The 26,661-nt window shown below is 35.9% G+C and overlaps 1 protein-coding gene and 1 long non-coding RNA gene across 3 annotated transcripts in view; one reads left to right on the forward strand and one right to left on the reverse strand.

The window, feature by feature from the left end:
- Positions 1-26,661, forward strand: part of ZNF215 (zinc finger protein 215) — a 65,160-nt gene that overhangs the window by 32,073 nt on the left and 6,426 nt on the right. The window lies entirely within an intron of this gene.
- The window catches only part of LOC129525337 (uncharacterized), a 35,627-nt gene continuing 11,519 nt past the window's right edge, over positions 2,554-26,661 (reverse strand). The window contains exons 3-4 of the long non-coding RNA XR_008669562.2: positions 3,230-3,338; positions 2,554-2,694 (exon numbers count right to left, since the gene is read on the reverse strand). This is a non-coding gene — a long non-coding RNA (uncharacterized lncRNA). The remainder of the gene's footprint in view (positions 2,695-3,229; positions 3,339-26,661) is intronic.

The raw sequence follows: 26,661 nt of genomic DNA on the forward strand, positions 1-26,661 counted from the left end.
AAAGTGTTTACTATGTTCACTAAGTTTAACACAACATAGTTTCAAATAATAATTTTTGGAGTGCATTTAAAGCTCTTGCAGAGCATTTATAGCCAATTAACATCTTCTCGCAGCCTTGTTCCACAAGCCTATTTATTTAGTACATTGTATTAGCGTTCTCTAGAGGGACAGAACCAATAGGATAAATGTATATATAAAGGGCAGTTTATTAAGGAGTATTGATTTACACTGTCACAAAGTGAGGTCCCACAATAGGCTGTCTGCAAGCTGAGGAGCAAGGAAGCCAAGTCCCAATTTTACATGGAGTCCAGGTCCCAAAACCTCAAAAGTAGGGAAGCTGACAGCGCAGCCTTCAGTCTGTGGTTGAAGGTCCAAGAGTCCCAAAGCTGAAGAACTCGGAGTCTGATGTTCAAGGGTAGGAAGCATCCAGAACTGGAGGAAGTAGTAGGCTGGAAGACTAAGCCAGTCTAGTCGTTCCAATTTCTCCTGCCTTTTATTATGGCCACACTGGCAGCTGATTAGATTGTGTCCACCCAGATTGAGGGTCGGTCTGCCTTTCCCAGTCCACTGACTCAAATGTTATTCTCCTTTGGCAACACCCTCACAGTCACACTTGGGAACAATACTTTGCATCCTTCAATCAAATCAAGTTGGCACTCAATATTAATCATCACATATTTGAGTTTTACTATATACCATCAAAGGTAGATATCTAAGCTGAAACATGAAGAGTGTAGATTAACCAGATTGTGTCTGGCAAGTGTGGAAATGTTAGGAGAGATGATAAAAGCAAAACGAGGGGCACAAAGCTGTAAAGGGATGAGGGCATGGCAAGTTCAGGAAACATAAGTTCATCTACTAGAATACAGCATTGGGAAAGAACGGAGCTTTCATTTCACATAGAGGTAAAGCTACAGAGAGACTCAAGGTGCACATCATGAGAGGTCTTGTAAGCCACTTTAGAAGTTTGAGCTTCAGCCTAAAGGTAATAGTGAGATAAAATTGTTGTTAATTCCATGTTTAGTACTCTGAAAATGCTAATTGAAGTAACAAGATAAAATTCGAAAGGAGGAGAAAATCATTTGCTGCTGATATGGTTGACTCATGACAACCTAATAAAATTCGTTGAAAAACTGTTAGATTTAATAAATGAATTTAGATAAGGTAAATATACCAACTTTGCTCAAAAATAATCTTGAATAAGAGGAAAGCTGTGTCTGGAATGAGAAGACTACTATAGAGATTTTGAGTCTCCACAAATTAAACTACAAATGAAAAATTCTAATCAGATAGTCGATGGGGAGGATTTATTTCACAAAGTGATTATAAAGTTTACTTTGTAGAAGTGAGAAAATAGCTGTGACCATTTTTTTAAAAGCAAGGTAATGAGAACATTACTAGTAACATAGTGTGATACTAGTCTATTCACATGTGTGAGACAATTGTTTATAACTAGACCTAGGTGTTTATAAGAATTTAGCATATCGTAAATTGTCACTTCAAATTAGAGTGGAAACTATTCAATATTTACATATGTATCATATACAGATGTATACATATATGAATATATATGATATATGTTGATATATTTTTTGAAAATTTGACCATGCTGTGGAAAACTGGTCTAAAAAGTTAAATGCCAATCTCAACCAATAAAGAAGAGAAATGTTCTATTTTCACTAATACTAAAAAACTTAAAGATCACATATTGGGCTGATAGACAACACTCAATTTTAGTGGGACTCTTAAGGAATAATAACACTCAATTTTAGTGGGACTCTTAAGAAATGGAACTCACATGCCACTATGGGAATGCAAATAATTACTAACTTTCTGGAGGGCCAACTTGACAATATATATTGAGAGCGTTTAAAAAGTCAAGTTACAGGAGGGAACAGCGCAAGTTAGGATTCAAAAAATCACAAGACCACATGAGCTCCAGAGAGTGACAAAGAATGCACAGTCTGCATAAAGGAAGAGCAATGGGAGTTGAAGAAAAGACCAGCATCCAGCCTACAAAGAGGAAGAAAGGAGCTGCAGAACTCAGCCTGAGCAAGCGAAAAACAAGTTTGAGTCAAGAACCACCAGATTCCCACTCAGCAGCATCAACAATCACTGAGAGGTGAGGCCAAAGATGAGGATAATAGGGTAAAGCAAGTGCTTCACCCAGGCTCTCTTCCTTCTACTTAAATATATCATAAGCACCTTACTAGGCTGTCCAGCTATTTCATTTTTAGAGAGTTGTAACCCAGGTGTCATTGCCATAGATTGCCCTGGATCAATACCCTGATTACTTCACTCGTCACTCTGGCACTGTGGAATTAAATGATTAAGAGCAAGAAACCCATTTCCAGGGCAACAGCTTTTACCATCATCTCCATCCTTCAGAAAATGGACACTACAGAGCTCTTCAGGGATGCCTTTGCTTCTTTTTCAAAACATCTTTAAATCTTTGGTGAAGAGAGTACTAAACTGATTCCAATATTCTATCACCCTGGACCTTTGGATTCTTTTCTCTATGGTATGTCAGAGAAGTTTTGTTATTAGCTGTAGGTCAAATTTGACTCTAGGCTTTAATTAGCCAACTTACCAGAATAGGTTGCTCTTTCTGGTGTTTCCATTGAATGCCAGAATTAACAGAATAGGTTACTCTTCTGGTGATTTCATTAAATCCCAGGTTTCAGATGTTTGCATCTGTGACAATAAATCCAACCCAAATGTAACTTACATTTGGTCCATCGTAGAATTTGCTCCCACATGTATTCTCCAGGCTTTTTGCTAATAGAATTGCCAAGCCTGTAACTTAACTCTTACAATAACAGGTATTTCCTTCTGTAGGAACAAAGAATGCTTGCATTTTTTTCTGTCAGGGTTATATTCAGATCTAAGTCTCATTATGACCCTGGAGCCAATGACAAGTGGTAGGGGTGGGAGCTGAAGAGAATTGGTATCAGCTTGTAAGGCAAATGTAAGGTGTAGTCAAGAATATGCTTTAATGGAGAGAAGGTCTGATACCTTCAAGTGGATAAGGAGTACCATTTCATTGGCAAGAGAGATTCGAAAGAACGGGGTGCCCAAATTCTCAGCTTCATCAGTGTCTGCCCAAATACCTTATGTAATATTCTCACCAGTTCTCTTACCTTCACTGTCACCAGGATATGCATTTAATTGGTGCGGCAATTCTGCAACACTTTATGTTGAGTAGGGTTTGATTGTCAGCCATACCTACCTTACAGCCGCTGGGTTTCAGACTGCCATCGGGCCTTTTGGTTATCCTCTTTTGATTCTTAATTGTGTATTCACAGCTTTTAGTTGCTCTTCTTCCATATGTTCATTCCCTAGGGTGACAGAATCCAGGTGGCTCCACATATTTAAAAATCATTTTTTTCCACCATAACTAATGCCACAACCACTTGCACTCTCGACACCTTGTCCTTTACCTGCACTTTTATTCTATTCTAACAGTGATAATCTGAGAAATCTTGATGTCCTCAAATGCCAATGTTTCCCCAACAGAAAGGTTATCCCTGTGCTTTTCTGCAGCCTAATGCTGAATCCTGCTTAGAGGATCTATTTTGTAGAGCCGCTTTGGTCCCAATCTTTGTTTTCCTCTGGGTCAGCAGGAAACAGATGTCATTCTCAATTTTAGAATAAGAATAGTTTAATATTACGGGACTATTTTTAAAGGTGTGGGCAAAGTTTAGGGAAACCATAAGAAATAGGAAAATACCCAAAAGCTAGTAATAAGGGTTTTTTTTTGTTTGTTTGCTTTTTAATCCTTAGGCCTGAAAAGGCAAGACAAAGGAGTCATCACCAGAAGCTAGGAGTCATGTAAAGAGGGCACTTTGGTAAGAGCTGCAACCTGAGATCTAGGAAAGCAGCAGTCAAAATCAACCCTCTTATCTCCTGCCAGGGACTCCCATTGGCTATAGCCATGGAGTTAAAGAACCCATTGATGTCATCCATTTAGGCCAGGCTCCCAGAGAGGAGAAAAGTGGAGAGTGGATCTAGAAGGGAGAATAGAGGATATCTGGTATGGGATCCAAATTGATCTGATAAGGGACTTAGAGTGAACCCCAGCCCTTTTATATATTATCTATGATTCACATCCTTGGAAGTCCAACTCCTCCTTGGACTGGTTTCTGTACTCTATTATGTTATCTACAGCAAGTGGAAGTGTATTTTTTAAGTTTGACTGTTCATCTCACTTGGTAATGCTTGGTGTCTTCACCTTGTAATATAGTGTCACTGGTTCTTACAGGGTGGTCCTCAGACCAGCAGCATCAACATCTGTTGGGATTTGTTACAAATATCAGTCCTTGGGCCCCAGTGCAGACCTAATCAGGCAGAAATTCTGGAAAATGGACAGTAATTTTTCTTGTAACAAGCCCTCTAATTCTGATGCAAGTTTGCAAACCTCTGATCTAAGCTTGACATCTGGGCCTAATCTTACCAATGACGCTGATTGTAAGTTTCAGTAATGTTTCTAAAATTGGCCTTGCATCAGCTATCACCTATATTTTTCCTGTGTCATGTTGCATGTCATAAGTCCTTGTTTCTGAAGGGCCCTTGTATTCTAGGTTTCTCTTCAGTATATTCAGTATATTCAGAAACTATCAATTCTCAAGCATATTAACAGCTCTACCCATTTTCTTAGTGCCCTTTATTTCTAGCCTACTCATCCACCTTTCCTGGGCATGGGCATTTAATTAGTGAATTCAATTGAATTAATCACACAATCATGTAACTACCACCATAATCCATATATAGGACAGTTCCACCACTACAGAAAATTCTCTCCTATTCTTTTATAGTCAAGCTGTTCCCCCAACCCCAGCCCTCATGACCACTGATTTGGCCTATCTATGTATAATTTTACCTTTTCGGAATGTGATATAGGTGGTTTCATAGAGTATACAGGTTTCTTAGTCTGGCATCTTTCCCTTAGCCTACCTAATTGAGATTCAAACATGTTATTGCATGTTATTTATTGCTGAGTGGCAATAAAATAAAATTGCTATTAAAATATGGTTACATATATTCTACTCTATATATGAACCATCTGAGTTATTCACATATATGTGTTATTCATTTTAAATCTGTTATTCATATATATAGGAATAACTCATTCATTCACCAGTTGAAAGACATTTGGATTGTTGCCAGTTGGAGTTAAATATAAAAAAAGTTACAAATATATATATAACAGTTTGTGTTAAGATATGTTTTCATTTATCTTGGTATATACCTAGGTGTGAGATTGTTGTGTCCTATGGTAAGTGTATGTTTATCTTGATAAGAAACTGTCAAACTATTTTACAAAATGACTGTATCAATTGGCATTCTGACCATAATGGATGAGAGTACCTGATGTTCCACATACTAACATTGGATATTCCCAGTTTTGCTTTGCTTTAGCTATGGTGTACTAGAATAAGCTCACATTGGCTCACAAAAAATAACTGTTAAATTATCACAAATTTTGCGAGCTAAGTGAAATTATGTTATAGCTTGGAATCAACCAAGATTTACACCACAGAAACAAATGCTGTTAATCCGGGTTTTTTAAATGTTTTTTGGAGACCTAGCTAAACATTTACCATACCACTATGTTAGCAATTGTAATAAGTATGTAATAGTACCTCATTATCACTTCAATTTGCATTTTCTGAATGACTATATTTTCATGGGCTTATTTGTCATATATTTTTGATGAAACGTCTTCTTAAATCTTTTGGCTATTTTTAAATCTAGTTGTTAAGTTTTGACAGTTTTTTATATATTCTAGATGGAAGTCATTATTGGATATGTATTTTGTGTAAATATTTTTTGCACAGTCCATGGCTTGTCCTTTCATTTTAAACAGTGTCTTTCAAAAAAGTTTATAGTGTTGATGAAGTTCATTTTATCAATTGTTTCTCTCATTGATTGTGCTTTCACTGTCATACCTAAAATATTTCTCCTGTTTTCTTCTAGAAGTTTTAGAGTTTTAAGTTTTACATTGAGGTTTATGATCTATTCTTAGTTAACATTTGTACATTATGTGAGGTATGGGTCAAGCTTTATTTGCTTATGGATATCCAGCAGTTTCAGTACTATTTGTAGAAGACTGTAGATTGAATTACCTTTGAACATGTGTCAAAAGTCAGAGAACAGTTATGTCAGTCCATTTCTGGAGTCTGTTTTCTTTCACTGATCTTTGTGCCTATCCTTTCAGTAGTACGTTAGTCTCTTGATTAATGAATATTTAGCCTTGAAATCAGATCATGTAAGTCTTCTTAGTTCTTTTTTTTTTTTTAATGTCTTTGGCTTTCTTGTTCCTTTGCAGTTCCATATAAATTTTTAGACTTAGCTTATTTCTACAGAATAATCAAGATGAGTTTTTATTAGGGTTGCATTAAATCTAAAGATCTCCTTTTGTATATGTGTCTTTTAACACTGTTTTACATAAATTAGTGTGTGTATTCACGCACTGAAATAACATTCTCAAATGAGTGCCCAAGTAACAATCTAAGAAACTCTTTTATACATCTGTATTTAAACAAAGTTTTACATGCATTACATCATAGTGAATACATTCATTTACTGAAATAATACTACCAACAAGCTGTACAAGTAGAACTCCTACATCATCTTTTATACATGGGTCTTTACATGCATCATTTGTGGTGAACTCAGATGTGGCCTCCACATTAATGTGAGTAAACAGTGTTGAAAGACAAAGATACAGAAGAAATATCTGAGTGAAACTTCCACACCAAATTGAGAACAGTGTTATTTCAGTAAAGGTATATTGAACACCGTAGTACATGTTATACAGAGTTTAAAGTCACACGTGTAAAAGTGTTGCTGAGAGTGCCGCTTGTGTACCAGGTTGAAAATGGTGTTATTTCAGTGACTGGAGGTATTCACTACTATGCAATGATGTAAAACTTTTTAAACACATGTATAAAAGATGTTTCCAAAGTGCTACATGGACATCAATTTGAGAAACATGTTTTTAGTGTACAAATGTGTTCACTCTATTCAAACAATGTTTAAAGATACCTAAATAAAAGATGTTTCTAGAACTGCTATTTACAGACAAATCTGAAGATCAATTTTGGGAAATTTCACATCTTAAAAATACTGTGTCTTGCAATATGTAAACATGGTGTGTCTTAAGGTTTTTTATTTCTTTTATCAGTCTTCTGTAGGTTTCAGCATACAGAACTTACAAAGATTTTGTTAGATATACTTCCATGTAATTAACATTTTTAGTACATTATAAATAGTACTGTTTTTATAACTTGAATTTCCATTTGTTTATTCCAGTGTATACAGTTATTTCATATTGACTTAGCTTCCTATGAGGGTGCTAAATTCATTCTAGTAGTTTTTTGTGATCTCATTGATTTTTTTTATATAGTCAATCATGTCATCTGTGACTATTTTTTAGTATTTTAGTTCTGTCTTCAGGATACTGGTCTTTTTCTTGTATGCCTTGGTCTAGTTTGGATTAGACTAATGCTGGTATAATTAGGTGAGTTGGAAAGTTGTTCCTTATTTTCTATTTTCTGGAAGAATTTCAGTAAAACTGGTATTATTTCTTCCTTAAATATCTGATAGAATTATCCAGTGAAGTCTTTAGGCTTTGAGCTTCCTTTGTTGGAAAGTTTTAAATTATGAAATCTATTTTTTAAGAGGTATAGAGCTATTCAGGTTGTTTCTTCTTGAGTGAGCCTTAGCACTTGGTGTCTTTCAAGAATATACCATTAAATATTACACAGCCATAAAAAAGAATGAAATCATGTCCTTTGCAGCGGCATGGATGGAGCTGGAGGTCATAATCCTAAGCAAATTAATGCAAGAACAGAAAACCAAATACCGCATGAGTACACATGTGCACAAAGTAGAGAACAGTAGACATCGGGCCTAGTTGAGGGTGGAGGGTGGGATGAGGATGAGGATGGAAAAACTACCCATCAGGTACTATGCTTATTATCTGGGTGATGAAATAATTTGTACAGCAAACCCTAGTAACACACAATTTACCCATGTAACAAACCTGTACATATCCCCTCCAAACTAAAATAAAAAATAAAAGTTGGAAAGAAAAAAAAAATGTTTATATCATCTAAGTTGTGGAATCTATAGGCATAATATTCTATGGACAAAATTGTTCACAATATTACCTTGTTTTCCTTTTAATATCTATAGGATCTGTAGTCCCTTCTTTCCTGATAGCATAACTTGTATTCTCCATTTATCTCTTAGTCTGGCTACTGGTTTATCATTTTCATTGATTATTTTTCTATTTTTAATTTCATTTTTATTATTTTGTTCCTTCTGCTTGATTTGGGTGTACTTTTTTGTTTCTTAAGGTAGATGCTTATTTTTTTTTAAGTATATGGGAAGTTGACATTTCTTTTATTATTTATTACACTTTAAGTTCTGGGATCCATGTGCAGAACAGGCAGGTTTGTTACATACGTATACATGTGCCATGGTGGTTTGCTGCATCCATCAACTCGTCATCTGCATTAGGTATTTCTGCTAATGCTATCCCTCCCTGATTCCCCTACCCACCGACAGGCCCTGGTGTATGATGTTCCCCTCCCTGTGTCCATTGTGTTCTCTTTGTTCAACTCCTACTTATGAGTGAGAACATGCAGTGTTTGATTTTCTGTCCTTATGTTAGTTTGCTGAGAATGATGGTTTTCAGCTTCATCCATGTCCCTGCAAAGGACATAAACTCATCCTTTTTTATGGCTGCATAGTATTCCATGGTGTATATGTGCCACATTTTCTTTATCCAGTCTATCATTGATGGGCATTTGGGTTGGTTCCAAGTCTTTGCTATTGTGAATAGTGCTGCAATAAACATACGTGTACGTGTGTATTTATAGTAGAATGATTTATAATCCTTTGGGTACCCAGTAATGGGATTGCTGGTCAAATGGTATTTCTGGTTCTAGATCCTTGAGGAATCTCCACAGTGTCTTCCACAATGGTTGAACTAGTTTACACTCCCACCAACAGTGTAAAAGCATTCCTATTTCTCCACATCTTCTCCAGCATCTGTTGTTTCCTGACTTTTTAATGATTGCCTTTCTAACTGGTGTGAGATGATACCTCATTGTGGTTTTGATTTGCATTTCTCTAATGACCAGTGATGGTGAGCTTTTTTTCATATGCTTTTTGGCCACATAAATGTCGTATTTTGAGAGGCGTCTGTTGATATCATTTTGTTTGTTTTTTTCTTGTGAATTTGTTTAAGTTCTTTGAAGATTCTGGATATTAGCCCTTTTTCAGGTGAATAGATTACAAAAATTTTCTTCCATTCTGTAGGTTGCCTGTTGACTCTGATGATAGTTTCTTTTGCTGTGCAGAAGCTCTTTAGTTTAATTAGATCCCAATTTGTCTATTTTGGCTTTTGTTGCCATTGCTTTTGGTGTTTTAGTCCTGAAGTCTTTGGCCATGCCTATGTCCTGAATGGATTGCCTAGGTTTTCTTGTAGGTTTTGATGGTTTTAGGTCTTACGTTTGTCTTTAATCCATCTTGAGTTAATTTTTGTATAAGGTGTAAGGAAGGGGTCCAGTTTCAGTTTTCTGCATATGGCTAGCCACTTTCCCCAACACCATTTATTAAATAGGGAATCCTTTCCCCATTACTTGTTTTTATCAGGTTTGTCAAAGATCAGATGGTTGTAGATGTGTGGCGATATTTCTGAGGTCTCTGTTCTGTTCCATTGGTCTATATATCTGTTTTGGTAGTAGTACCATGCTGTTTTGATTACTGTAGCCTTGTAGTATAGTTTGAAGTCAGGTAGCCTGTTGCCTCCAGCTTTGTTCTTTTTGCTTGGGATTGTCCTGGCTATGTGGGCTCTTTTGTGGTTCCATATGAAATTTAAAGTAGTTTTTTCTAATTCTGTGAAGAAAGTCAGTGGTAGCTTCATGGGGATAGCACTGAATATATAAATTATGTTGGGCGGTATGGCCATTTTCACAATATTGGTTCTTCCTATCCATGAACTTGGAATATTTTTCCATTTGTTTGTGTCCTATCTTATTATACATTTCATCTCCTGATTGCTCTAAATTACAGTTTAAGCTCTCTGTGTGGCTCACATATATGGAGCCTTTTTTTTTTTTTTTTGAACAGGCACTCTGATATGTAACAAGGTTTGAAATCAAATTTAAGCCTGGGCACAGTGGCTCACACCTGTAATCCCAGCACTTTGGGAAGCCAAGGTGGTAGATCACTTGAGCCCAGGAGTTCAAAACCAGTCTGGGCTAAAGGGCAAAATCACATCTTTACAAAAAACACAAAAGTTAGCCAGGCACGGTGTCAGATGCTCATAATCCCAGCTACCAGGGAGGCTGAGGTGGGAGGATCACCTGAGCCCAGGAGGTTGAGGCTGCAGTGAGCCATTAGCATGCCATTGAACTCCAGCCTGGGCAACAGAGCGAGACCCCATCTCAAAAAAAAATTTTAAATTACTTATAATTCATGTCCCTTTTTCCTGGGTAAATGTTTTAATAAAACAAGGCTTGAATAAAACAAGCTGCTTCTGGTTTTCCAAATGCCTCTCTGATTGTTCATTACATTCTATGATTTCTTTGCATGGGAATTAGTCACTGGCCATATCTTTCCATTATTATGCCATGTGCTGATTCTTCCTAATAAACTGGGTACTTTGGTGTTGAATCACTGGATTTTATTCAGGTTTCTGTTTCTAAATGAAATCCAAAATGTGAATTTATTCCATGTCCTTATGCTTTTAAGAAAGAAAGAAAGCCCTCATATTGACAATTAGAATCTCAGTAACAGTGTCTTTGCTTCCAAGGATAAACTTGTAAGCTGTGAAAGAACATGTCAAGCATATTGTCACTTTAAGTCCATTGCAATTTCTGTTTACTTTCCTGTATCAAATTTTCTCCAAATATACATTTGAGCTACTCCTTGTGGAATTAAGAAAACTCACATTTTTCCTGATTATCTTAATCTCTGATTACTGAGGTATGATTGCCACCACAGAGAAAAGCTCTACTAAAAAAAATACTTTTTTCCAAAAGCAAACAAGAAAATTTTCAACCTATGTGTACAAATAACTTGAATGTACTCCATTTTAAATTTTGACTTTGGAATCATATAAATGTTTAATTAAACATAATTGCATCAGTAAAGTGAAAATAGCTAAAAAAAAAAAAAAAAAAAAAGGTAGTTAAAACAAATGAACCCAACTATATATTGGTAGCAAAAGCACAGAATTATCTCGATTTAAAATATAGTATACTTATTAAACATGATGGATTATATCCTAAGAAAAAAATTGCAAAGAGCTTTAAACTACATACTAAGGCTCTCATCTTTTCATAACTAATATTAGCATCGGTAGTCTGTTATTTTTTATTTTTTGAGACGGATTCTCGCTTTGTTGCCCAGGCTGGAGTTCAGTGGTGCAATCTTGGCTCACTGCAATCTCCACCTCCTGGGCACAAGCAATTCTCCTGCCTCAGCCTCCTGGGTAGCTGGGATTACAGGCACCCACCACCATGCCTGGCTAATTTTTTGTATTTTTAGTAGAGATGGGGTTTCACCATGTTGGCCAGGCTGTTCTCGAACTCATGACCTTAAGTGACCCGCCTGCCTGGGCCTCCCATAGTGCTCGGATTACAAGCGTGAGCCACTGTGCCTGGCCAGCATTGGTATTTTGAAATATATATCACCCCCTATGACATATTCTTGTTAAAACAATTAAACCTCAATCTATTCAAGCTTCTAGGTCTGCAAGTGCAGAAAAACATGGAAATACGAATAATACAAGATGATGATAACACTACAAAATGCAATCAGTGAAATAAAAATATAAAAATTTGTACAGAAAAAAAGATCCAATTTCTTTAACAAAATGCATGAGAACAAGTTATAGATGACAAGCAACTTAAGAGGCATATTAACCAAGTCCAGTGTTTTGCCCTTCTTTAGATCCTGATATGAACAAATCTGTGAAAAGACATTCTTGTAACAAGTGGGGAAAATTGAACATGGACTAAGTGTTAGAAAATATTTGGGATTTACTGCTATTAACTTTGTTAGGTGATAAAATGTATTTTGGTTATTTTTTAATCCTTGCTTATTAACAGTACACACTAAAGTGTTTACGGGCGAAGTAATGCCTAGGATTTGCTTGAAAATACAGAGAAAAACAAGGGATAATTTAAACAAGAATGACAAATTATTGACATTATTTGAAGCTTGGTGATGAATAAGTGGGCATTCATTATACTGTTCTCTGTATTTTTGTGTATTTTTGAAATTTTCCATCCTGAAAAGTTTTAAAAATAACTTACCCTCTCTATCTCACCTGTGTCAGTGTGCAGATACCTACTACAACATATGCTCTGCTTCTTACTGAGCACAAAACTAGATATTCCGAGACATCCTTCCTTGCAGGTAAATGTATACATGTGATAGTTCTAGACAATGGAATGTGCACCAAACATGATAAATGAAGCTTTCAGATCTGCCCCATACAACCCTGTGGGGGAACTTTATCATGCTCTTCTTCCTTGCAAGTAATTGGTAGAACAATGACTAGAGCAATCTTGAAAGCCAGGTGTTGCAGATGACAGAGTGCAGACATCCAGAGTAACCTAAAGGGTCATGTGGAGGAAATACCCCTTCAGCCAACTTTAAATATTAGCCCTGGACTGTTACATGAAAAAAAAAAACCAAATTTGGTTAAGTTTGGATCATTAAATTTGAGTGTATTTCTTAGAGAAGTCTGCCTCCTTAACTAATAAGGATCGTCTCTTATTGTTGCCTGAATCCTCATTGCCTAGCACAGTGTCTGAACATAGCAGATGTTAAAAAATGTGTAAGTATAATCTAAATCCTTTCCATCACATCTGTCAACAGTGAATTAATCATATCTCGTTCTATGAGAGATTATTCTTCCTCCATGGCAGAGTTGTTGCTCCTTTGCATTTACATAGTTCTTTGGGCTAGCTTGTATTACAGTCTTTTTATTGCAGTTTGTTAATACCTTCTCCTTTATCTCCCTGAAGACAGCAATAAATTTTTCTGTACTATTTTGTATCCCATCACCAATCAGAATGCCAGGAAGATAGTAGATGCTCAATAAATGCTGTCTAATAAATGCCTATCATAGAGAAAACATAAAATGGATAGATTAAAACATGAAAATCTTTGAGTTCTTTGAGTACATATCCATAGAAAGGAGCAGAGAAGAAAAGTGAGAATTATTAGATTTTTCTTTAAGAGGAGAAGCCAAGAAATAGGAATTAGAGACATAGAAAATTGTTAGGAAGAAATATATGGAATGATACTATAAGTTCACACATTCTGATTCAGCCTTAGTTAAAATTTATCATCGAAACCATAGACATAAAGTTAAAACAACATTTAGCAAGAACTCAAGCTGGGAAGAGAATGTTGATACAGATGTTTTTGAGTACATAAAGCAGGGTTAGCCATTGTCTTTTATGAATAAACTGGAAAATGTTATAGAGTACTTACAGAATAGCTAACAAATTTTAAATTAAAGTCATTTTTAAACTACATATTGGCACTGTAAGGTTGTTTTTGCCAAGTCTATTTACTAAAGGAAATTTTTTTTCCCTGTACTACTCAGAGATTTGTTTTAATAGTTGTCTTCCCAAGACTACTCATCTAGAACCTTGAGACTGCCTACTATTATCTGGGAAACTACATTAAATGTTTGAGTGAGATAATTATATTTGTAAATTTAAAATTATAGACCAGGCATCAGTAACCTTTTGTTTTTTTTGTAAAGAATGAGATAGTAAATATTTTAGGCTTTATAGGTTATATAGTCACTCTTTGTTAAAACTACTCAATTTTTTTACAAAAGCAGCCATAAACAATACATAATGAATGGGTATGACTGTTACAATAAGACTTTATTTACAAAAACAGGTGACAGGCCAAATTTGGCCCACATAATTCATCAGCCCCCGTTAGACTAAGTTTATCCTAGGAGACTTTTTTTTTTTTAAACCAATATTGTACCAGTTTACTTCCTATAAATTCACAGATTGTTTTTTATATTTAACTTAATAACTATTGAATAACTACAAATACTGTAAACCCTCCTACTAAATTGGAAATGTATCTTTAAGCTTTTCTCCTTGCAAGAGATTTTTGCAAGTAAAATTCATGAGTGATTTTAATAAATGGATTTTAAATTAGAGTGGAAGATCTTTTACTTTCATAAATACCAAAACTCTTATATAAATCAATGGAAGGTGGAATTTCAAGGAAAGTAGAAATCTTCCCTGGCAAATGCCAAAGAAATTTTGACAGAGATGAAACTGAAATAATTACATTGTATTTTCCTATAAAATGATTATCAAGACAGTATTAGAATAGTGTGAACTATAATTGTAGGGCTCAAGAGACTAGAAAGAGCTGATCTGTCGAGAAATTCAGACTCTGCATTTCCAATGTCATAAAATAGCCCTTAGCATTGAAAGGATTTTTAAAAATTTTTTTTATTATACTTTAAGTTCTAGGGTACATGTGCAAAACATGCAGGTTTGTTACATGTGTATACATGTGCCATGTTGGTGTGCTGTACCCATTAACTCGTCATTTACATTAAGTATACCTCCTAATGCTTTTCCTCCCACCCCACAACAGGCCCTGGTGTGTGATGTCCCCCTTCCTGTGTCCAAGTGTTCTCATTGCTCAATTCCCACCTATGAGTGAGAACATGCAGTGTTTGGTTTTCTGTCCTTGCAATAGTTTGCTCAGAATGATGGTTTCCAGCTTCATCCATGTCCCTACAAAGGACATGAACTCATCATTTTTTATGGCTGCATAGTATTCCATTCTGTATATGTGCCACATTTTCTTAATCCAGTCTATCATTGATGGGCATTTGGATTGGTTCCAAGTCTTTGCTATTGTGAATAGTGCCACAATAAACATACGTGTGCATGTGTCTTTATAGCAGCATGATTTATAATCCTTCGGGTATATACCCAGTAATGGGATGGCTGGGTCAAATGGTATTTCTAGTTCTAGATCCCTGAGGAATTGCCACACTGTCTTCCACAATGGTTGAACTAGTTTACAGTCCCACCACCAGTGTAAAAGTCGTCCTATTTCTCCACAACCTGTCTAGCACCTGTTGTTTCCTGACTTTTTAATGATTGCCATTCTAACTGGTGTGAGATGGTATCTCATTGTGGTTTTGATTTGCATTTCTCTGATGGCCAGTGATGATGAGCATTTTTTCCTGTGTCTGTTGGCTGCATAAATGTCTTCTTTTGAGAAGTGTGTTCATATCCTTCCCCCACTTTTTGATGGGGTTGTTTTAATCTTGTAAACTTGTTTGAGTTCTTTATAGATTCTGGATATTGGCCCTTTGTCAGATGAGTAGATTACAAAAACTTTTTCCCATTCTGTAGGTTGCCTGTTGACTCTGATGGTAGTTTCTTTTGCTGTGCAGAAGCTCTTTAGTTTAAATTAGATCCCATTTGTCAATTTTGGCTTTTGTTGCTATTGCTTTTGGTGTTTTAGACATGAAGTCCTTGTACATTTCTATGTACCGAATGGTACTGCCTAGGTTTTCTTCTAGGGTTTTTATGGTTTTAGGTCTAATGTTTAAGTCTTTAATCTATCTTGAATTAATTCTTGTATAAGGTGTAAGGAAGGGATCCAGTTTCAGCTTTCTACATATGGCTAGCCAGTTTTCCCAGCACCATTTATTAAATAGGTAATCCTTTCCCCATTTCTTGTTTTTGTCAGGTTTGTCAAAGATCAGATGGTTGTAGATGTATGGTATTATTTCTGAGGGATCTGTTCTGTTCCATTGGTCTATATCCCTGTTTTGGTACCAGTACCATGCTGTTTTGGTGACTGTAGCCTTGTAGTATAGTTTGAAGTCAGGTAGTGTGATGCCTCCAGCTTTGTTCTTTTGGCTTAGGATTGACTTGGCTATGTGGGCTCTTTTTTGGTTCCATATGAACTTTAAAGTAGTTTTTTCCAATTCTGTGAAGAAAGTCATTGGTAGCTTGATGGGGATGGCATTGAATCTATAAATTACCTTGGGCAGTATGGCCATTTTCATGATATTGATTCTTCCTATCCATGAGCATGGAATGTTTTTCCATTTGTTTGTATCCTCTTTTATTTCACTGGGCAGTGGTTTGTAGTTCTTGAATAGGTCCTTCACATCCCTTGTAAGTTGGATTCCTAGGTATTTTATTCTCTTTGAAGCAATTGTGAATGGGAGTTCACTCATGATTTGGCTCTCTGTTTGTCTGTTATTGGTGTATAAGAACGCTTGTGATTTTTGCACATTGATTTTGTATCCTGAGACTGCTGAAGTTGCTTATCAGCTTAAGGAGATTTTGGGCTGAGATGATGGGGTTTTCTAGATATACAATCATGTCATCTGCAAACAGGGACAATTTGACTTCCTCTTTTCCTAATTGAATGCCCTTTATTTCTTTCTCCTGCCTGATTGCCCTGGCCAGAACTTCCAACACTATGTTGAATAGGAGTGGTGAGAGACGGCATCCCTGTCTTGTGCCAGTTTTCAAAGGGAATGCTTCCAGTTTTTGTCCATTCAGTATGATATTGGCTGTGGGTTTGTTATAAATAGCTCTTATTATTTTGAGATATGTCCCATCAATACCTAATTTATTGAGAGTTTTTAGCATGAAGGGCTGTTGAATTTTGTCAAAGGCCTTTTCTGCATCTATTGAGATAATCATGTGGTTTTTTTGTCTTTGGTTCTGTTTATATGCTGGATTACATTTATTGATTTGCATATGTTGAACCAGCCTTGCTTCCCAGGGATGAAGCCCACTTGATAATTTTTGTGGGTACATAGTAGGTGTATATATTTATGGGGTACATGAGATATTTTGATACAGGCATGCAATGTAAAATCACATCATGGAGAGTAGGGTATCCATCCCCTCAAGCATTTATCCTTTGTGTTATGATCCAGTTACACACTTAGTTATTTTTAAATGTACAATTACTGACTACAGTCCCATTGTGCTGTCCAATAGTAGGTCATATTATTCTATTTTTTTTTGTTCCCATTAACCATCCCCACCAGCCTCCCAGCCCCTAACTACCCTTTCCAGCCTCTGATAACCATTCTTCTATTCTCTACGTCCGTGAGTTCAATTCTTTTAACTTTTAGATCCCACAAATAAGTGGGAACATGTGATGTTCGTCTTTCTGTCTTAGATCTCCGGTTCTATCCACATTGTTGCAAATGACTGGATCTCATTCTTTTTTATGGCTCAATATTACGCCATTGTATATATGTACCACATTTTCTTTATCTGTTCCTCTGCTGATGGACACTTAGGTTGATTCCAAATCTTAGCTGTTGTGAACAGTGCTGCAACAAGCACGAAAGTGCAGATATTTCTTTGATATACTGATTTCCTTCTTTTGGATACATATCCAACAGTAGGATTGCTGGATCAGATGATAGCTCTATTTTTAGTTTTTTGAGAAACCTCCAAACTGTTCTTCATAGTGGCTGTACTAATTTACATTCCCATCAACAGTATACAAGGGTTCCCTTTTCTCTAAATCCTCACCGAATGCTATGCCTGTCCTTTGGGTATAAGCTGTTTTAACTGGGGTGAAATGATATGTCATTGTAGTTTTGATTTGCATTTCTCTGATCAATGATGTTGAGCACCTTTTCATATGCCTGTTTGCCATTTGTATGTCATCTTCTGATAAATGTTTATTCAAATCATTTGCCGAGTTTTTGACTGGATTATTAGATTTTTTCCTATAGAGTTGTTTGAGCTCCTTAAAAGGAATTATTTCTTAAAAGGAAAAACAAAACAAATCTCAGTAAAAGTGGCCTGAGTATCATAAAATTGATTTATTTTCCAAAAAGTCCAATTAATGTCTTAAAATATGAAATGTTGACACAGAGACCAAGGATGCTAAAAATAATATCTTATTGATGAAAATAAGGGCACAGTAGAGGTTACCTGAGAATAAATCCAGAGAACTGGCAGTGTTTAATTGATGAAGAAGCACCTACATTGAGTCCAGAAGATCGTATCAGCTAATGAATATATAGAAAATATGTGAAAATGATGTTGCAGTATTGAGGGAACTTAACTGACTTTAGTCTTATCCTCAGACAAAGGAAACTTGGAGGAGTTTTTGTTGTTGTTTTATTTAATAATTCCATTTAAGAAGAAATTGCTTCCTCTCTGACTAGCAAATACTTTTTGGTTCTCACCTGGAGAGGTAACTTACAGATTATTTTATTCTCCACTAGTCACCACTCTTCCCCATGCTCTAGCTGAGTGATTACAATTGACTTGAAAAATCAGTATCTTGTTTGTGGAGAGAAATACACATGTATATGTTTTCTGTTTCTTCTATCAGTTTCCTGTGGCTGCTATAGCAAATTACCACAATCTTAATGGCTTAAAACAACACATCTTTATGTTCTTAAAGTTCTAGATATCAGACATCTGAAATCAGTTTCAATGAGCAAAAAGTCAAGATGTTGGCAGCATCGTGCTGTCTCTAGAAGGTCTGGGGAGAATCTGTTCTTCACCTTCTCTAGCTGGCATTCCTGGGCTTGTGGCTACATCACTTCAGTCTCTGTCTTTGTGGTTGTATCGCCTTCTCTTCTGTGTGAAGTTGATAGGGACTGAATTGTGTCCTCCAAAATTCATGTGCTGAAGCCCTAATTCCGAATACCTTAAATATGACTGCACAGTAGTCCCCCCTTTTCCATGGTTTCACTTTCTGTGTGGTCAACCACAGTCTGAAAATATTAAATGGAAAATTCCAGAAATCATAAGTTTTAAATTGTGAGCCATTCTGAGTAGCGTGATGAAATTTTGCTCTCCTGCTCTGTCCCACCCTGTCCAGCACAGGATGTGAATTATCCCTTTGTCCAGCATATCTGTACTATACACTCTACCTGACTGTTAGTCACTTAGCAGTTACCTTGGTTGTTAGATTTTTTAAAATATAGATGTATATAAGGCTCTGTACTATCCGAGGTTTCAGGTATCCACTGGGGGTGTTGGAATGCATCCCCTGTGGATAAGGAGAAACTATTATATTTGGAGATAGGGCCTTTAAAGAGATGGTCAAGTTAAAAAGAGACTATTAGAGTGGGCCATAATCCAATCTGTCTGGTATCCTTATAAGAAGAGGAGATTTGGACCCACACAGAGACCTAGGTATGCATGCAAATAGAGGAGGAACATGTGAAGACAGATGGAGGCCTCAGAAGAAAACCAAACCTGCTGACACCTGGATCTTGGAATTTTAGCTTCCACAATTGTGAGGAAATAAATTTCTGTTGTATATGCCATCCAGTCTGTGATATTTTGTGATAATGAATACACTCTTGTGACAACAAACACACTCCCAAGATAACATTAACTCATTCATGAGGGCAGAGCCCTAATGACCTAATCACTCATAAAATTGAAATATATATACTCAACACTGTTGCACTGAGTTTTAAGTTTCCAAAACATGAACTTTGAGGGACACATCTAAGTCACAGCAAAAGGAAACCATAAAGATCAGAGACTCAAATCTGGGAAAAGGCAATAGCTCACTCTGTTGGTGAATCTCAATCCCATCAGTGTAATGCCTCTTTTTTCTAACTAACATTACTAAGCATTTACTACTCAGAAACTGATTCAAAAGTAATGTTATCTCCCATTTATATGAAATGTCTAATGTAGGTAAAACAGTGTTCAGTTACGAACCCAAGTGTTCATCAGTAGGAGAATGGATAAATTTACGATGATATATTCATAAAAATAACACTCAGCAATAAAAAGGAATGTGCCCCTATACATGCAACATGGATGAATAAATGTGAAAAATATGCTGATTGAATGAAGCCTTAGAAGAGAAAATAATCTATGGTTTCATTTATATGAAGTTCTTGAACAGGCAAAACTGATCTATGGTGGGAAACATTTAGAACAGAGATTACCTCTGGTGGATGGTGTTGGCGACTGATTAGAAAAGGGCATTTGACAAAGCTCAGTGAATATACATTTAGGAGCCGAGTTGAAAACAAATAGTGAACTCTGATTAATATGTGTGCTGCGATATGTAGGAGACAGCATACTGATGTCTCTAGTTTCACTTGAAATGATTGAAAAATATGGATTGACGGATGACAGAAAAATAGATGGACAGGTATGATAAATCCAATATGGTAGAAGGTGAATAGAAGGACAGGTGTAGTGGCTCACAGCTCTTATTCCAGTGCTTTGGGAAGCTGATGCAGGAGGACCACTTGAAGTCAGGAGTTCAAGACTAGCCTGGGCAACATAGCAAGGCTCCATCTCTACCAAAAAAAAATGTATTCACTGTAAAATTCTTTCAACTTTTTGCTTGAAAATGTTCATAATAAAATGTTGGAAATGTGGTTAATATAATCCACCTATATACTTAATTTTAAAACATTAATTGGAATTAGTTGAATTATAAGATGAATAAAAATGAGAAATGTAAACTCATAAAATTGAAATATGTTTTCCAGCTCTATCACTGCTAAGATAGTGTTGCTGCCTAACAGCAGCACTTCTGCTCACTATTATAATAAAATTACCGTGCCCCCCATTGCCTAAATTTTATACTGTTTGAAAGCTCTTATCCACCAAAAGGAACAAGCACACCTTGCCATGTAATGGAATACAAATCTTGGATCAGTACAACATAGGGATATATGTGCCAATTACCAATTTATTGTCTCTCACCCCCAGTCCACCTTTCTTTGTCCAACTCTATGATACTGTACTCTGAGTGACATAGTATCAATACGGTTTCCAAGAATATCAGGGACAATGTTGAAAGGATAAAGGAATAAATCTAAAGGGACTCCTGCTAGCAAATTTTACAATTTGCTTATTGAATAACACAGTAATAATAATAATAACGATTGTGGTATATTAGAACAAGCTGAGTCTGTGAAAAACCATAGATTTATAATAACTTGATTTTTAAGCATTTAAAAGAAGAGTTTCTCTATATGGACATTGCGTTTCTTCTGTTACTTATATCTGTTTATAAGTACTTGCTCTTTCTGTCTGTGTAAGCAGGAAAGACAAATACTGTGAATAAGCCAAATAGTCCAGTTAAAAGGAGGAACTATTTTAGGAACAGTAATGAGTAATCAGTGCTGTGATTTCCACATAACATCCAAGTAGAAGAAGGAGGTTAAGTAGCATGTTTAAATGTCCTAAAGAGGAGAAGTAACTTGGCCGAATTGATTCTTCATCTCCTAACAGGTAGCTCTATTAATTATAATAAAATACTAATAAAAATTTTTGTTGCTTTTAAATATTATTAACAGACTAAGTCAAAATGATGTAATGACTTATAAAGTATTGACTAAGAAAATAATTTTAAAATATATTGCTGAGAGGACGGGGGATGGGGGCAAGAAAATAAAACTACGTGACAGCTATAAACGTGATAGACTTGCAGATGTAAAATGTATTTTTTAAAAGCTTATTTATTTTATTTTGTTTTTCAACCAACTTCCTAGAAACATAACCTAGAAAATTGTCAGTTGTCAACATTAAAAAGCAACAAGTACACATGCACATGTGTGCACACACACAACAAAATTTAAACGCTAAAAATGAGGTTCAGCCCAATGATCGGTGGTTCAGGATCATATTATTTTGGAAGAAGCATTAAGTTCCTTTGTCAACAATCAATCTGTTAACAAATCCCAGAAGCTATGTATGTATGCCTTTTGTGTTTGTTAAAATTACTGCAGTCATTGGAAGAAATCAAAATAATACTAAAACTCCAATAAAAATTAAAAATACAGCTTATTTTGCTACAAAAATTATATAAAAATTTAATAAATGAATTAAACATGTCATTTTAGAACAGGTTTAGGTGTAACTATAGCAATGTTCTGTAATCATAAATATCAGTTTGATATTTAATGGTTTGGAAGTGATTCAAAAGTCTACAATACTAAATTCAGTTGCAATCGTTTAAAATACTTCAAAGTTCTAATAAGTCAGTGCTCTAGAAAAATCAGTTTTCAATGTTTGAATTATTAAACAGTTTAATAAACTAAGTGTACAAATAGTTGCAGTTTTCCTTTTTGTTCTTGAGAAGTAATCAAAATCAGCCAGTCATTTGAAAAATGAAATTAAACTGATTTTAGTTTACTTTTTATTATTGTTATTATTATTATACTTTAAGTTTTAGGGTACATGTGCACATTGTGCAGGTTAGTTACATATGTATACATGTACCATGCTGGTGTGCTGCACCCATTAACTCGTCATTTAGCATTAGGTATATCTCCTAATGCTATCTCTCCCCCCTCCCCCCACCCCACAACAGTCCCCAGAGTGTGATGTTCCCCTTCCTGTGTCCATGTGTTCTCATTGTTCAATTCCCACCTATGAGTGAGAACATGCGGTGTTTGGTTTTTTGTTCTTGTGATAGTTTACTGAAAATGATGATTTCCAGTTTCATCCATGTCCCTACAAAGGACATGAACTCATCATTTTTTATGGCTGCATAGTATTCCATGGTGTATATGTGCCACATTTTCTTAATCCAGTCTATCATTGTTGGACATTTGGGTTGGTTCCAAGTCTTTGCTGTTGTGAATAGTGCCACAATAAACATATGTGTGCATGTGTCTTTATAGCAGCATGATTTATAGTCCTTTGGGTATATACCCAGTAATGAGATGGCTGGGTCAAATGGTATTTCTAGTTCTAGATCCCTGAGGAATCACCACACTGACTTCCACAATGGTTGAACTAGTTTACAGTCCCACCAACAGTGTAAAAGTGTTCCTATTTCTCCACATCCTCTCCAGCACCTGTTGTTTCCTGACTTTTTAATGATTGCCATTCTAACTGGTGTGAGATGGTATCTCATTGTGGTTTTGATTTGCATTTCTCTGATGGCCAGTGATGGTGAGCATTTTTTCATGTGTTTTTTGGCTGCATGAATGTCTTCTTTTGAGAAGTGTCTGTTCATATCCTTCGCCCACTTTTTGATGGGGTTGTTTTTTTCTTGTAAATTTGTTTGAGTTCATTTTAGATTCTGGATATCAGCCTTTTGTCAGATGAGTAGGTTGTGAAAATTTTCTCCCATTTTGTAAGTTGCCTGTTCACTCTGATGGTAGTTTCTTTTGCTGTGCAGAAGCTCTTTAGTTTAATTAGATCCCATTTGTCAATTTTGGCTTTTGTTGCCATTGCTTTTGGTGTTTTAGACATGAAGTCCTTGCCCATGCCTATGTCCTGAATGGTAATGCCTCGGTTTTCTTCTAGGGTTTTTATGGTTTTAGGTCTAACGTTTAAGTCTTTAATCCATCTTGAATTAATTTTTGTATAAGGTGTAAGGAAGGGATCCAGTTTCAGCTTTCTACATATGGCTAGCCAGTTTTCCCAGCACCATTTATTAAATAGGGAATCCTTTCCCCATTTCTTGTTTTGTCAGGTTTGTCAAAGATCAGATAGTTGTAGATATGCAGCATTATTTCTGGGGGCTCTGTTGTGTTCCATTGATCTATATCTCTGTTTTGGTACCAGTACCATGCTGTTTTGGTTATTGTAGCCTTATAGTATAGTTTGAAGTCAGGTAGCGTGATGCCTCCAGCTTTGTTCTTTTGGCTTAGGATTGACTTCGTGATGTGGGCTCTTTTTTGGTTCCATATGAACTTTAAAGTAGTTTTTTCCAATTCTGTGAAGAAAGTCATTGGTAGCTTGATGGGGATGGCATTGAATCTATAAATTACCTTGGGCAGTATGGCCATTTTCATGATATATGCACCCAATACAGGAGCACCCAGATTCATAAAGCAAGTCCTGAGTGACCTACAAAGAGACTTAGACTCCCACACAGTCATAATGGGAGACTTTAACACCCCACTTTCAACATTAGACAGATCAACGAGACAGAAACTTAACAAGGATACCCAGGAATTGAACTCAGCTCTGCACCAAGCAGACCTAATAGACATCTACAGAACTCTCCACCCCAAATCAACAGAATGTACATTTTTTTCAGCACCACACCACACCTATTCCAAAATTGACCACATAGTTGGAAGTAAAGCTCTCCTCAGCAAATCTAAAAGATCAGAAATTATAACAAACTGTCTCTCAGACCACAATGCAATCAAACTGGAACTCAGGATTAAGAAACTCACTCAAAACCACTCAACTACATGGAAACTGAACAACTTGCTCCTGAATGACTACTGGGTACATAACGAAATGAAGGCAGAAATAAAGATGTTCTTTGAAACCAATGAGAATAAAGACACAACATACCAGAATCTCTGGGACACATTCAAAGCAGTGTGTAGAGGGAAATTTATAGCACTAAATGCCCACAAGAGAAAGCAGGAAAGATCCAAAATTGACACCCTAACATCACAATTAAAAGAACTAGAAAAGCAGGAGCAAACGCGTTCAAAAGCTAGCAGAAGGCAAGGAATAACTAAAATCAGAGCAGAACTGAAGGAAATAGAGACACAAAAAACCCTTCAAAAATTAATGAATCCAGGAGCTGGTTTTTGAAAGGATCAACAAAATCGGTAGACCGCTAGCAAGACTAATAAGAAAAGAGAGAAGACTCAAATAGACGCAATAAAAAATGATAAAGGAGATATCACCACCGATCCCACAGAAATACAAACTACCATCAGAGAATACTACAAACACCTCTATGCAAATAAACTAGAAAATCTAGAAGAAATGGATAAATTCCTCGACACATACACCCTCCCAAGACTAAATCAGGAAGAAGTTGACTCTCTGAATAGACCAATAACAGGCTCTGAAATTGTGGCAATAATCAATAGCTTACCAACCAAAAAGAGTCCAGGACCAGATGGATTCACAGCTGAATTCTACCAGAGGTACAAGGAGGAACTGGTACCATTCCTTCTGAAACTACTCCAATCAACAGAAAAAGAGGGAATCCTCCCTAACTCATTTTATGAGGCCAGCATCATCCTGATACCAAAGCCTGGCAGAGACAGAAGCAAAAAAGAGAATTTTAGACCAATATCCTTGATGAACATTGATGCAAAAATCCTCAATAAAATACTGGCAAACCGAATCCAGCAGCACATCAAAAAGTTTACTTTTTATAAGAATATAAATTCCAAATGTATCAAAGTTTTAAATATGAGAACTAAAATAATTTTTAAAAACTAGAACATAGATATATCTTGTTAAAAATATTATGAAGTGGAAATAGCAAACTCAGAGACATTGTTCTAAACTTCTTAAAGTTTGTATATATTAGAAAATACGAATAAAACCAAAAATAAACTGGGAGAAATAGTTTCATTACATATGGCAAAGGAAGTGCTAATATCTTTAACATAAAAAGCTGATAAAAATAAGGAAAAATAAGGAAAAATAAGGAAAAGACAAAGCATCAAGTAGAAATCTGGCAAAGAATATAATCCAAAATTCTACAGGAAAAGTCCAAATGAATGATAAATCCATATAAAGGTGTTAGGCTTATCTAATATTTAAAGAATTATAAAGTTTAACACCAATAAAGCATTTTTTCTCTTATGAGACTAAACGCCTAAAACATGATAGTACTCAGTATTGGTAAAGGATATAAAAATTAACATACTCTCTAATGCTATCTTTGGGGGTATGAAGTGGTAAAATATTTCAGGAAGATAATTTGACAATGTCCCTTAAATTTTTTTTTTTCAAATGGAGTTTCCCTCTTGTTGCCCAGGCTGGAGTATAATGATGCAGTCTCGGCTCACTGCAGCCTCCACCTCTGGGTTCAAGTGATTCTCCTGCCTCAGCCTCCTGAGTAGCTGGGATTAGAGGCACCCACCACCATGCCTAGCTAATTTTTTGTGTTTCTAGTAGAAATGGGGTTTCACCATGTTGGCCAGGCTGGTCTTGAACTCCTGACCTCAAGTGATCCGCCCACCTCAGCCTCCTAAAGTGCTGGGATGACAGGTGTGAGCCACCACGCCCAGCTGTCCCTTAACATTTGAAATGTGTATATCACCTCATTTAGCTATTCTATTTCTAGAAACTTATTTTTACAAAGAAAATTCACAAATGCACACAAAAATGTATGCATGAAGATACTTGTCACAGCGTTGGTTTTAATAATATGGAATTAGGTCAAATATTTATCAGTAAAAGACTAAGTCATATTGTGCATATACTGAAATATGTGATAAACCTAAATTTACTGACAATCTGCCCATGATTTACTTTTATGGGAAAAAAGGATGGTGAAATTTATTGTATATGGTATGATTCCATAGTTTGAAAACTAAAATATAAATTGGTACGTTGCTACCTGCACAAAGAGGGGAAAATTACATAAACTAACTTTTTAGAAGCCATTTTATCCAGATAGTAAGATTAAATTGGGTTTTCACAATCTTTTACATTTCTCTTATAGAAATAAAAAATAGTTAAAAAGAGAACAGACCAGTAATAGGTTCCAAAATTGAATCAGTAATAAAAACCCTACCAACCAAAAAACTGCACTGGTCCAGATGGATTCACAGCCGAATTCCACCAGATATACAAAGAAGACATAGTATCAATCCTACTGAAACCATTCCAAAAAATTGAGGAGGGGGGCTCCTCTATAACTCATTCT

This window comes from Gorilla gorilla, chromosome 9, assembly GCF_029281585.2.
Source record: "Gorilla gorilla gorilla isolate KB3781 chromosome 9, NHGRI_mGorGor1-v2.1_pri, whole genome shotgun sequence".
Lineage (NCBI taxonomy): Eukaryota > Metazoa > Chordata > Mammalia > Primates > Hominidae > Gorilla > Gorilla gorilla.